Genomic DNA, 11727 nt, shown 5'->3' with positions numbered 1-11727 from the left:
CTTCCTATTGGCTGGCCTCTAATTAACCTTAATCCCAAAGGGCCCCTAGAGGGTTCATATTTTTCCTAATGCTTTATAGCTTTCAGGTATCTCAATATTCCTTTCACTACCTCCCAATGTTTCTTGCCTGGGTTTGACATGTATTGACTTACTACTCCCACTGCAACTGCAATGTCTGGGCGAGTAGCAATCATTGCATACATCAAACTACCCACTGTAGACGCATATGGAATCTTATCCATTTCAGCCTGCTCTTCCTCAGACACGGGACAATCTTGTTTGCTAAGTTTCACACATGGTGGCAATGGAACACTTAGTGCCTTTCCCTTCTCCATATTGAAACGTTGCAAAACCTTGTCAATATACTCTGTTTGAGATAACCAAATCAACTTCTTTGATCTGTCTCTCTCAATGCGCATACCAAGTATATGACTTGACTCACCCATGTCTTTCATGTCAAACGATTTTGCCATCTTTGACTTCAAAGCTGAAATTTCTTCCAAGTGCTTGCCAGCAATCAACATGTCATCCACATACAAAATAAGGATTACCCAACTACCATCCTTAGCCTTCTTTGTATATAGACAGTGATCGAACTCACTACGTTTGTAGCCTTGAGAAATCATAAACTTGTGGAATTTATGGTACCATGCCCTAGGTGATTGTTTTAAGCCATAAAAACTCTTTAACAACTGGCATACCCAATCTTCCTTGCCTTTCTCAACAAACCCTTCTGGCTGCTGCATGTAAATTTTCACATCTAAATCACCATGCAAGAACGCTGTCTTGACATCAATTTGGTGCAACACCAAATCTAATATGGCAACCAATGCAAGAAAGCATCTCAATGTAGTCATCTTGACCACCGGAGAGAAGACTTCATCAAAGTCAATGCCTTGTTCTTGCTTAAAGCCCTTGGCAACAAGCCTTGCTTTGTACTTTGGCTGACTATCATGAGCGGTGATCTTATACCTGTAAACCCATTTACAAGGTAGATCCTTTTTGCCCTGTGGTAATTTAACTAGCTTCCATGTCTTGTTTTTATGCAGAGCTGTCATCTCTGACTGCATGGCCAATTGCCAATTCCCGGAGTCCTTCATTTGCACTGCTTCCTTGTAACATGAAGGCTCATTGCAATCACTCAACATGACATAGTTCATAGATGGAACAAACCTATCAGGAGGTCGCGTGACACGTCCAGATCTACGCACAATACATGGCTCAGGCTCAGCCACAACCTGTGGTTCCACTCTATCGTGTCCTTGCTCCTCTTGAGCCCTGACATTTTGTCTTGCACGTGCAGGTCCATCTTCTTGGAAGACAACTCTTCTAATCTCCTCAACCCTCTCTGGTTTAGAATGATATTTGGATTCATTAAAGTGAACATCATTGCTGCAAACAACCTTTCTGGATTCGGGATCCCAAAGTCTGTACCCCATCTCACCAGAATTACCATAGCCTAGAAAGATGCACTTTCTACTTTTTGGCTCAAGTTTGTTCCTAAATTCCTTTGGAACGTGAGTATATGCCTCACAGCCAAAGACTCTGAGATGCTTGTATGAGGGAATTTTGCCTGACCATACCATCTCTGGCACTGAATCCTTCTGCAAAACCTTGCTAGGAGATCTATTTACAAGATGAACAGCTGTTGATACAGCTTCAGCCCAAAACTCATTGGGCAGCTGTGCATTAGACAACATACTTCTGACCTTCTCTTGTATGGTCCTATTCATCCTCTCAACAACACCATTTTGAGGAGGATTGTAAGGAGCAGTAAGTTCACGTTTTATACCTTTTGACTCACAAAAGTCCTGAAAGGCCTTTGAAACATACTCTCCACCATTGTCAGTGCGTAAGCATTTAAGCTTCTTGCCACTCCGATTCTCCACAAGTGTCACAAACGTTTTGAAAACACTAAACGCTTCATCCTTTTGCTTGAGAAAGTAAACCCATACTTTCGTCGAGTAATCATCTATAAATGTCATAAAGTAAGAAGCTCCCCCTAGAGATAGGTTAGGCATAGGTCCACACAAATCACTATGAACAAGTGCCAACTGTGTATCTCTTCTACTGCTTCTATGCTTATGTGGATGCTGTGTTTGCTTACCATACAGACAATGTTCACAGAATTCAAAATCATTAAATGAAAAGCCAGGCAAATAACCAGAATGAGACAAGATTTCCATTCCCTTCTTGGACATATGTCCTAACCGGCTATGCCACAAATAAACGTTCGGCTGCTCGGTTACATTGATTACATTTTTAGAGACATTTGATACATAAATCATGTAAAGTCCTCCAGACTTTACTCCATGTGCTACTGTCATAGAACCCTTGGATATCTTCCACATGTTCTGTCCAAAAGTGGTGACGTAGCCAGCATCATCAAGTAAACCTGTGCTGATCAAGCTCTTTGTAATTGCGGGAACACGTCTCACATTCTTCAGCGTGAAAGAAGAGCCATTCTGAAACTTCAATTGAGCATCTCCAGCACCTATGATCTCACATGTCTGCCCATTGCCTAGCCGAACATGATCTTTAGTGGTCACATAAGAAGTAAACCACTCCTTGTTTGGAGACACATGAAGTGATGCCCCAGAGTCTATAATCCATTCACTCATTGCATTTCCATCAGATGCTGTAAGAAGAGCTGAGTCCATTGTATTCTTCAAGAAGTAGATGTCTCCGGACACTAGACTGTCATCTTCTGCAACAGTGTTTGTCACATTTATTTCTTGAATCTTCACTGAGGACTTGTTCTTCTCACCATGGTCTTCAGCTTTCTCTTTGCCTTTTTCTGCTTTCCATTCTCTACAGTCTCTTTTCATGTGACCCTTCTTGCCACAATGGTAGCATTCTATGTCACTCTTGCCTTTAGCACTGCGGGACTTGCTACGAGATTGATTCCTCTTTCCACCTTTGTACTTTTCTTTGGTCCTTCCCCTGACAACTAAGGCTGTTCCTTTGCCTTTGTCCATTGTCTTTCTATTGGTTTCTTCAGTAAGCAGACTTCCTTCTACACCTGCTATGTTCAAACCATCTGAAGGTGCAGAATTACTCAAAGCTGTGCGAAAAGTGTCCCAACTTTTCGGCAATGTGATCAACAGGAACATAGCTCTAACAGGTTCATCAAACTTGACACCTTGATCTGACAACTGACTGTAGATTGTGTTGAATTCATTCAGATGATTGGACATAGGTGTCCCTTCTTTCATCTTCAAGTCAACAAGCTTCTTAAGCCAGTATACCTGTGAAGCTGCACTCTGCTTCTCATAAAGATCACTCAGCTTTAACTATGCTTGATAAGCCGACATCTCGTCTGCTACATTGAAGTAAACGCTTTCTGCCAAAGTCAGCATAATGGTAGAAAGTGCCAATTCATCCATTTCGCTCCATTCATCTTCGTCCATATCTTCTGGTTTTATCCCCTTGAGCTTTATAGGTTTTATCTGCTTCTTTTGTACCAACACGTGCCAAATCTGCTTCTTCCACAATGGGAAATTGGTTCCATCCAGCTTCTTGATATTGTAAAGAGCAGTGTCCTGTGATCCAGCCATAGCTACGCTTCACAGTAGTTTACTTTCCTGGGAAAAATTCGGCAGAGTTTCCCCTGTAAACTGACCTCTGAACCAATATCAACCTGTCAAATGAACCAAGAAAGCTTCATATTCTGCAGAAATTTTGGCAGAGTCTCCTTTGTAAAATGGCTCTGGTGTACGAAAAACAGACCAAAAAACAGCTCAAAAAACCACTGTCTCTCTAACACTGTAAGCTGTGGGTAAACCTGTCCTGCACCTGTACTGTCTCTGACTATCCTGTCACTGTCCTGTAAGCATAGACTGCGACAATGCCTCAACGGCAGTAAAGCAAAGATGCAATCCCAACTGTCTAACTCACAGTCAATACATCCTAGCTGCCTATCTAAGGGTGCTCGAGGGATCGCTCCAAGACCTGTATCACCGAAAGGATCTCAACATTCGAGAATCCCCAGCTCAATAAAACCTCACTCGACCCTCAACAAAGGCTGCAGTAAATCTGACAGTACATAGACTTCCCACAAAGTCATACATCCACAAATTTCCCACTATATGCTGTAACCGTTGCAGCGGTTGTTTACTGCGTGACTCACAGCCAGCAAACCCTCAACAAACATACATCATCTCTGACAATACATCCCATGTGGAAGTACCTGCAATGTCAGGATGAAATTTGGAATATCAAGCAGCAAACACAAGCTACCTGATGAACCAGTGGATGTCGCCTACAGTCTGTGTGTAGATGAGCCCGTGTCGTATGTGACACGCCTCCAAGAACTGTGCGCCGTCCTTCGATGTGTAGACAGCCACAAATCAACACTCTGAGAGTGTCGATATCCTCAGCACCTGCAGTCGTAGGCCGAAAAACCCAAATTTGCAGAGTCGGATCTGCACCCGCTGAGACCACGTAGTCGAAAATGGCCTGCGCAGAACTTTGTCGAAGCTGAACGGTGACCGAGATGACCTCAGAAAGTGGCACACTCGTTTCGCCTAGAAATTTCAATTGGGACGATCTTGGTAAAAAATAACAGGTTTTGTGTGTGGTCGTAAAAGATGTGTCCAAAGTGCTTTCCAAATGAAAAAATGAGATTCAACATGAAATTTGAGACCAACAAGATTTTTTCATAGATTTAGGAGTTTTTTCCAAGTTGTTTGGGCTTTTTACAAACAAAAGAAGGACATTTCCGGGCTGAAAGGGGTTAAAATGACTATAAAATGGTAAAAAATAGCCCCAAAATTAGCAAAAAATAGCTCAAAATGCAGCATTAACCACATTTTCATCCTTTCTCAATCTATGGGTGAGTTTATAGAGCCAAGAATGAGCTCTTTTGACATTTAACAAAGGAAATACTACAATTTCAAGTAAGGGTGCTAGTGTAGTCCTATTTCTTTTTACAAACAAAAGAAGGACATTTTCGGGCTGAAAGGGGTTAAAATGACTATAAAATGGTAAAAAATAGCCCCAAAATTAGCAAAAAATAGCTCAAAATGCAGCATTAACCACATTTTCATCCTTTCTCAATCTATGGGTGAGTTTATAGAGCCAAGAATGAGCTCTTTTGACATTTAACAAAGGAAATACTACAATTTCAAGTAAGGGTGCTAGTGTAGTCCTATTTCCACTGCATGTTTGAGGCTATGAGGCAACCAATTAGGGTTTCCCCTCTTCAAATTATTGCTTGGTCTTCTCTAATGAACTTTTGAAGCTTCCATAAAATGATCATGATGAAGAATTGAAGCATAAATGTAGGATTTTTATCAGGGCAAAAGAGCACCATATCTATGCAATTGGGTGTGAGGCTACACCAAATCATCACACAATTTTTTTGAGTTGATATTGGTTGTTTTTTAGAGCGATGATTTCATGGCTAAAGGTTTGTTCTTTTTGAGTGTGTCTTTTTTAGCTTTAAAGGTTCTACGAATCACTTAATTCTGCTTCGAACCTTCACAATCAAATGCCTAAAAGGCATTGATATTCACACAATCAAACGAATTGAACATTTTCACTCGAAAAGTAAAAATGAAATTCTCCAAAAAAACTTGCAAAAAAGAACAAATAATCTTAGAGATGAGATTCAAAGCATCATGTAAATGGGAGCAAAATTCTCATTAGTTATAATCTTTTACATTAATACATCACTGGAATGCAATGTCCTCGCAAACACAGCTTTTTTATTTTTTAAACCTAACAACCTTCTCATTGAAAACAAAGAGGTACAACTTGGGCAATGTATATCTCAAATTGAGATACTCGCAAGAAAGATATCTGGGGTGAGAATCGTTATTTATAGAGGCTACATGCACTACATCATCATGAAGAAATATTTGAAGGTCAGTGGTTTCTCAAATAGCCACATTAGAGTCAGGTGCCTCCCATTCTCCCATCCTTTGCTTCCACCTCCTATAGGGAAAGACCATTGACAATATTTTCTTTGAAATATGGTATCTAAACACCAAATTCTCTCTAATTACATAGCACTTAATGTTATCTCCATGGTGTTTGACCACTTTGGTCTCCCATCCAGCTCTGCAAGGAAGCTCTTCATCGCACCATCCCCTTTGCAAATCCATATTGTTGGTGTCCTATGGACACTCTACATCTGAAAGATATACACAAGCACATGAAGAGACATTAACCATGTTATTGTTGCTTTGTAAGACTTGTAGATGCACTTCATGGCTACAGACACATCCACCTCCATTCTCCTTTTGGTTACTATTGTTGCCTAGCATACAGGTTATTCCAAACTCTCCTGACTTGGTGAGTGAATGGGAGATAGATTAGCATACCCATTTTTCCTAGGCATGACTTAAATATGGCTATAAAAGATATCCCATGAGGAAATAGCAAAGGATAGACAACAAGCTCCATGTGGAAGGTTCAAAGGTCCCTATGAAGGATCTATCGACTCCCACTCTACAAATTCAAATGGAAAAATAGTTGCAAGAATGAAAACACATCATATATCATGCACACATTAGAAGCAACGTATGAGATGAAAGTAGAAAATAGAAAATCCTAAAAACTTTAGAGAGAAGCAGATTATAGTTTTCAAGAAACCTTGGTTGAGTTAATGTTGTCCCTTGCTTCAATTGTGAAACTATATACACATGATGCACTGTTAGTAGGCGTCTAACACAGGCTACACCGAATATGCATCAAGCGGGAGATCTGCTATGGTTGTGCATAATATTTTCAACTCACTTTGTATAAGTCTTGGACTCACTTGGAGTTCCAAAGTTGTATATGGTAGCTAGAGGGCTCAAGCTTAAACCCATAGTAGAAGGGATTGTGGTGAAATCCTTTAAAAGGAAGCCTTTATGCAAGGGGGCTTCATTCTTGAGTATCCACTCTTGAGGATCCGCTTTTGAGAGCTCTCTCTCTCTCTCTTTCTCTCTCTCTCTCTCTCTCGTGTTCACTCTATGGCATAGCCTTGAGCTTAATGCATATGCTTAAGAAGCTAGTGCTAATCATTGTAATTAGAGTAAGCTCTCTTGATTAATCTAATTCCTATTTTCTCATTAGTCTACTTCTTCTCTACATTTCATTATGTCATGAATTAGTATTACACTCTCATTATTCTAGATTTGAGAGAGGTATGTACTTCTTGCTATTAACCACTCTTATTCTTCTACAAGCATTTGATTTGTGATACTTAGCATCACTAATTAGGTTGATTAAGTTGGGTCTTAATCTTGTAATTAGTGTGTGTGCCCTATTGTTTGCTTGTGTGTAGATAGGTTTTATAAAACTCTAGCACTATTCACCTTGTGTGTGTAGCTATTGATGAAGTGCCGTGATTGACATGGGGTAACAAGTGTGTGCTTATCATTAGTGTGCTTGGGGTTTCTAGTCTATGGTAAGTCGGACTTTGGTGTTTTTGATGTGTGTAGAAGTTGTTTGATAAGTGATTAGAGTATGTTTAGAGTCAGTCTTTCCATGGATAATCTCTACTTGCATTGGAGAGGTGATCTCTTGAATCCTCTATTTCTATTCATCCGATGCTCGTGCTTCCATGCCCTAGCCGGGTTGCCGATCCACGGATTTGATAATTTTGTGTGGGTTGTGATTAGGTCATGCTACAATGCCTCCCAACATTTGGCACCGTTGTAGCACGAACTAAGCACGACCTAATCGCAACCCACACAAAATTATCAAATCCGTGGATCGACAACCCGGCTAGGGTATGGAAGCACGAGCATTGGATGAATAGAAATAGAGGATTCAAGAGATCACCTCTCCAATGCAAGTAGAGATTAGCCATATCAAGACTAAATCTAAACCTACTCTAATCACTAATCAATCAACTCCTACACACATCAAGTCCATCGAAGTCCGACTTACCATAGACTAGAAACCCCAAGCACATAATGATAAGCACGCACTAATTACCAAATGTAAATCATGGAACTTCATCAATATCTACACACACAAGGTGAATAGTGCTAGAGTTTCATAAAACCTATCTACACACAAGCAAACAATGGGGCACACACAGTAATTACAAGATTAAGACCCAACTTAATCAACATAATTAGTGATGCTAAATATCACAAATTGAATGCTTATGGAAGAATAGGAGTGGCTAATAACAAGAAGTACATACCTCTCTCAAATCTAGAATAATGAGAGTGTAATACTACTTAATAACATAATTAAATGTAGAGAAGAAGTAGATTAATGAGAAAATAAGGATTAGATTGATAAAGAAGATCTTACTCTAATTACAATGGTTAGCACTAGCCTCTTAAGCATGGACATTAAGCTCAAAGCTAGGCTATAGAGTGAACACTCAAGAGAGAGAGAGCTCTCAAAAATGGATCCTCAAGAGTGGATACTCAAGAATGAAGCCTCCTTGCATAAAGGCTTTCACCACAATCCCTTCTACTATGGGTTTAAGCTTGAGCCCTCTAACTACCATATACAACTTTGGAACTCCAAGTGAGCCCAAGAATTATACAAAGTGAGTTGGAAATATTATAGACAACCATAGCATATCTCCCGCTTGATGCATATTCGGTGTAGCCTGTGTTGGCCGTTGCTAACATGCACCTTTGCTAGCCACACCCTTCTTGAGTTTGCAAGAACTCCATGATTCTTCCCTTCTAGTGGTGTACTCAAGAAGCTATGTGTCTCCTTGAAACCTTATGCGCACCTCTTGTGCTTGGCTGCATTGTCACCCACATCAATCATTTGTAGGAATCAAATGATCATTGTCGTCTTATACGATGCTGCAAGAAATTAAGTCAAGAACAATCCAAGTTCACTGGAGCACCTAGTGATAACATGGAAGGAAGTAGAATAACCTACACAAAACAATTTATCCACAATCATGGTCTTGTTATCATAAAGAGAAAGGTTAGAAGGTATTCAAATATGGTGAATGCCACGACTATGCTCCCCCACCTGCAAGTTGGTTAAATGGGGAGGAAGGAGCAAAGAAGCTATTAAGGAAAGTAGATCCACTCTAGAGAGCTAAATGGGGAAGAAGGAGCAGGGAATCTGTTGTTGAGGAAAGTAAACCCATGCAAGAGAGCATCTCTAAGAGTAGGGCAAATCTACAACTTTAGAGAGAGCAATAAAGAGCTTCAATAGGTGGTGGAAACCATTGAAGAGAATGCAGCCATCATGAGGTGGTCCAAACCTCTATTGCAAGAGCCTTTTGGAAGGGAAAAGTTACATTGAGAAAAGAGATACAATTTGCAAGGTGGTGTGAAGAGAAGATAGAGATGGTACAATAGAAACAACAGAGGGAGGGGATGACCAACATGTTTTTGGACAGACCTCCTTTAGGAGAGAGGGGAGAAGAAACTGAAAACCATTAAAGAGAGAAAAGATTGGTTTTTATTTCAATTTTTTAAAAAAGGTTTAATTTTTTTATTTTATAAAAGATATTTTCTCTTTATATTTAAAAGATCTATTTTACACCACCACTAAGCCTACAAGTTTGACTGCTCATTTTTAGGCCCGGTCATACCCACCATTTTAGCCCACATGACATCAACCACTTTTCCCATTCCACAATCCCACTTTAAATCCTATGGAAATAAAGAGACCCTCTTATAACCCATTCCCATCCTAATGAAGTTGAAGCTCCCACGAAGGCTCTTCTTTGATACCCTGTGGAGGCATTTTTACTCTTATGAGAAGGATGGACCGTGGAAATACTTTTGTCCTTGAAAAGAAGGGCAAGATTTCCCAAATTTGTAAATAGCCCTTCCAAATTTTGTTTATCCATAGTTTGAAGAAAGGGTAAATATAAATTCACCATTGGCTCTCAACAGTGGGAAGTGTTCTTTAAAATCCATTATGGAGAGAAGCTGCCAGAAAAAAAGACTCACACATTTAACCCTCTTTTGAAATGAAGACAATAGGGGATAGAAAGGATAAAAGCAATTGGATTCCCAATATAATCTCAATGAAACTGAACGACTTCTAATCAACTATCCTAGAAAGGTGCTTTTGCCAATTTATGAGACTGATCTAGATTAGAAAGCATGGTAGTGGCCTCGTAGTGACCCGAGCACAAAAACTTCACCAAACCACAAACCAAGTCAATCTGTTGCAAACTTATGTTCAAAGTGGATTGGTTTTCCCTTTTAAATAAACATTGGAAGAAGCCAAATCCAAACGGACGTCGGTAGCAAACAACATGGGACCCTCAATGGCCCTCGATGAAGATCTTCCTATGGAAGGTTCTATAGTGTTAGGGTCCAGGCCAACTATCTCGCTAACCATCACACTGACTATAATAACCTTATCTGTTCTTTTGATCATATAGAATAATCAGTAGTGAGGCATTATTTCAAATCCTCACTGAAGCTCCACAAACACTTTGTGTCTGCCTTCTTCTCCCTCTCTCTCCACACACACTAGCACTCTTCAAGTGGTATAAAAGCCAAATGTTATGGTGCTACTCCTCTCATGGCACTTCCCTCTTCCCGACAAGCTTCACAGTACCAAAAGGATTGAATCTCGGAGCTTCCATGGATATGGAGACATTGTGATCGCGACACATAGAACTCGCATATCAAGGTGGCAAGGGATTGACTCAACAGGTGCACCTTTAAGAAACTATTCATATAATGTGTGTTCAAAAGGTTTTAAAGAAACCCCTTTACTCACATGTTTAAGGTAATAAAATGACCCTTTTTTCTTCAAAAACATACGGGTTTTCTCTAAAATCAAGTAGAAAACCCTTTCTGTTAATATAATCTTGTTAAAATTTTAATATTTTGGCAATTAAAAAACCCATTCATTTGAACTCACGTGGTAACCTACATGTCAAAGAGGTGAACCCCCCAAGGGGATTGAACACCACAAGCCACAGGAGGTGAGAAATTGCATTTTCTAGGAGCTTACACACAGAGAAAGAGAGAGAGAGAGAGAGAGAGAGAGAGAGAGAGAGAGAGAGAGAGAGAGAGAGAGAGAGAGAGAGAGATAGATAGATAGATAGATAGTTCTATTATCGTCCTGGGAGGTCAAATATGACCTATGGGACCAAATGAACATGTCACGTGGTGTGAGTGGAGTTCATAAGTGACTCTCGATGCTCAAAAATGGCTGAAATGAGCGTCGCAATAGAGAGTCCACATCGTGGTTGGGAGAGGAAGGTATGTAGGGAGAGATCATGGCTGAATATATGGGGAAAAGAGGACCTAATGTGGTCAAAAGCTGAGCACTCAAGTAGTGTGTGGTACTCACTCTCTCGCACTTGACGAGGGCATAAGGTGCAAAGTCAATGACACTCCTCGCCAGTGCCCCAACGTCCTGTCTCGCAGCGTAGAGAATGGGAGCTAAGACGAATGGAGGCAATGGTGCGGATCGCACTCAACGGGATGGGCTCAAGGATGTAGGAATGGATTCGGTTACCTCGTTCCGAGAAGAAGAGAGATTTGTAGTTTGGGGCAACGTGTGTGGTGTAATGGCTGAAGCGAGAACCTCCGGATTTCTCCCAAGCCATGATACATTGGCGTTGTAAGAAGGCCTCATTAACTTGGGAGTCGATCGACGCATCCTTGACCAAGTGACATGCATCCCATCTTCCAAACCATTTCTTAATATCAAGCATCCACCCCGAACTTAGTATTTTGCTCTTGCATGTCTTTTGAACCTTTTGACTTGCTTCATATGCGATTCTAGGAAGTCGATGCAAAGGGCTACGTTGTGTCTTACACATGTACTCCACAA

The sequence above is a fragment of the Adiantum capillus-veneris genome, chromosome 10, assembly GCF_014529385.1.
Source record: "Adiantum capillus-veneris isolate H3 chromosome 10, ASM1452938v2, whole genome shotgun sequence".
NCBI lineage: Eukaryota > Viridiplantae > Streptophyta > Polypodiopsida > Polypodiales > Pteridaceae > Adiantum > Adiantum capillus-veneris.
Note: the sequence above shows the minus strand (reverse complement) of the source record.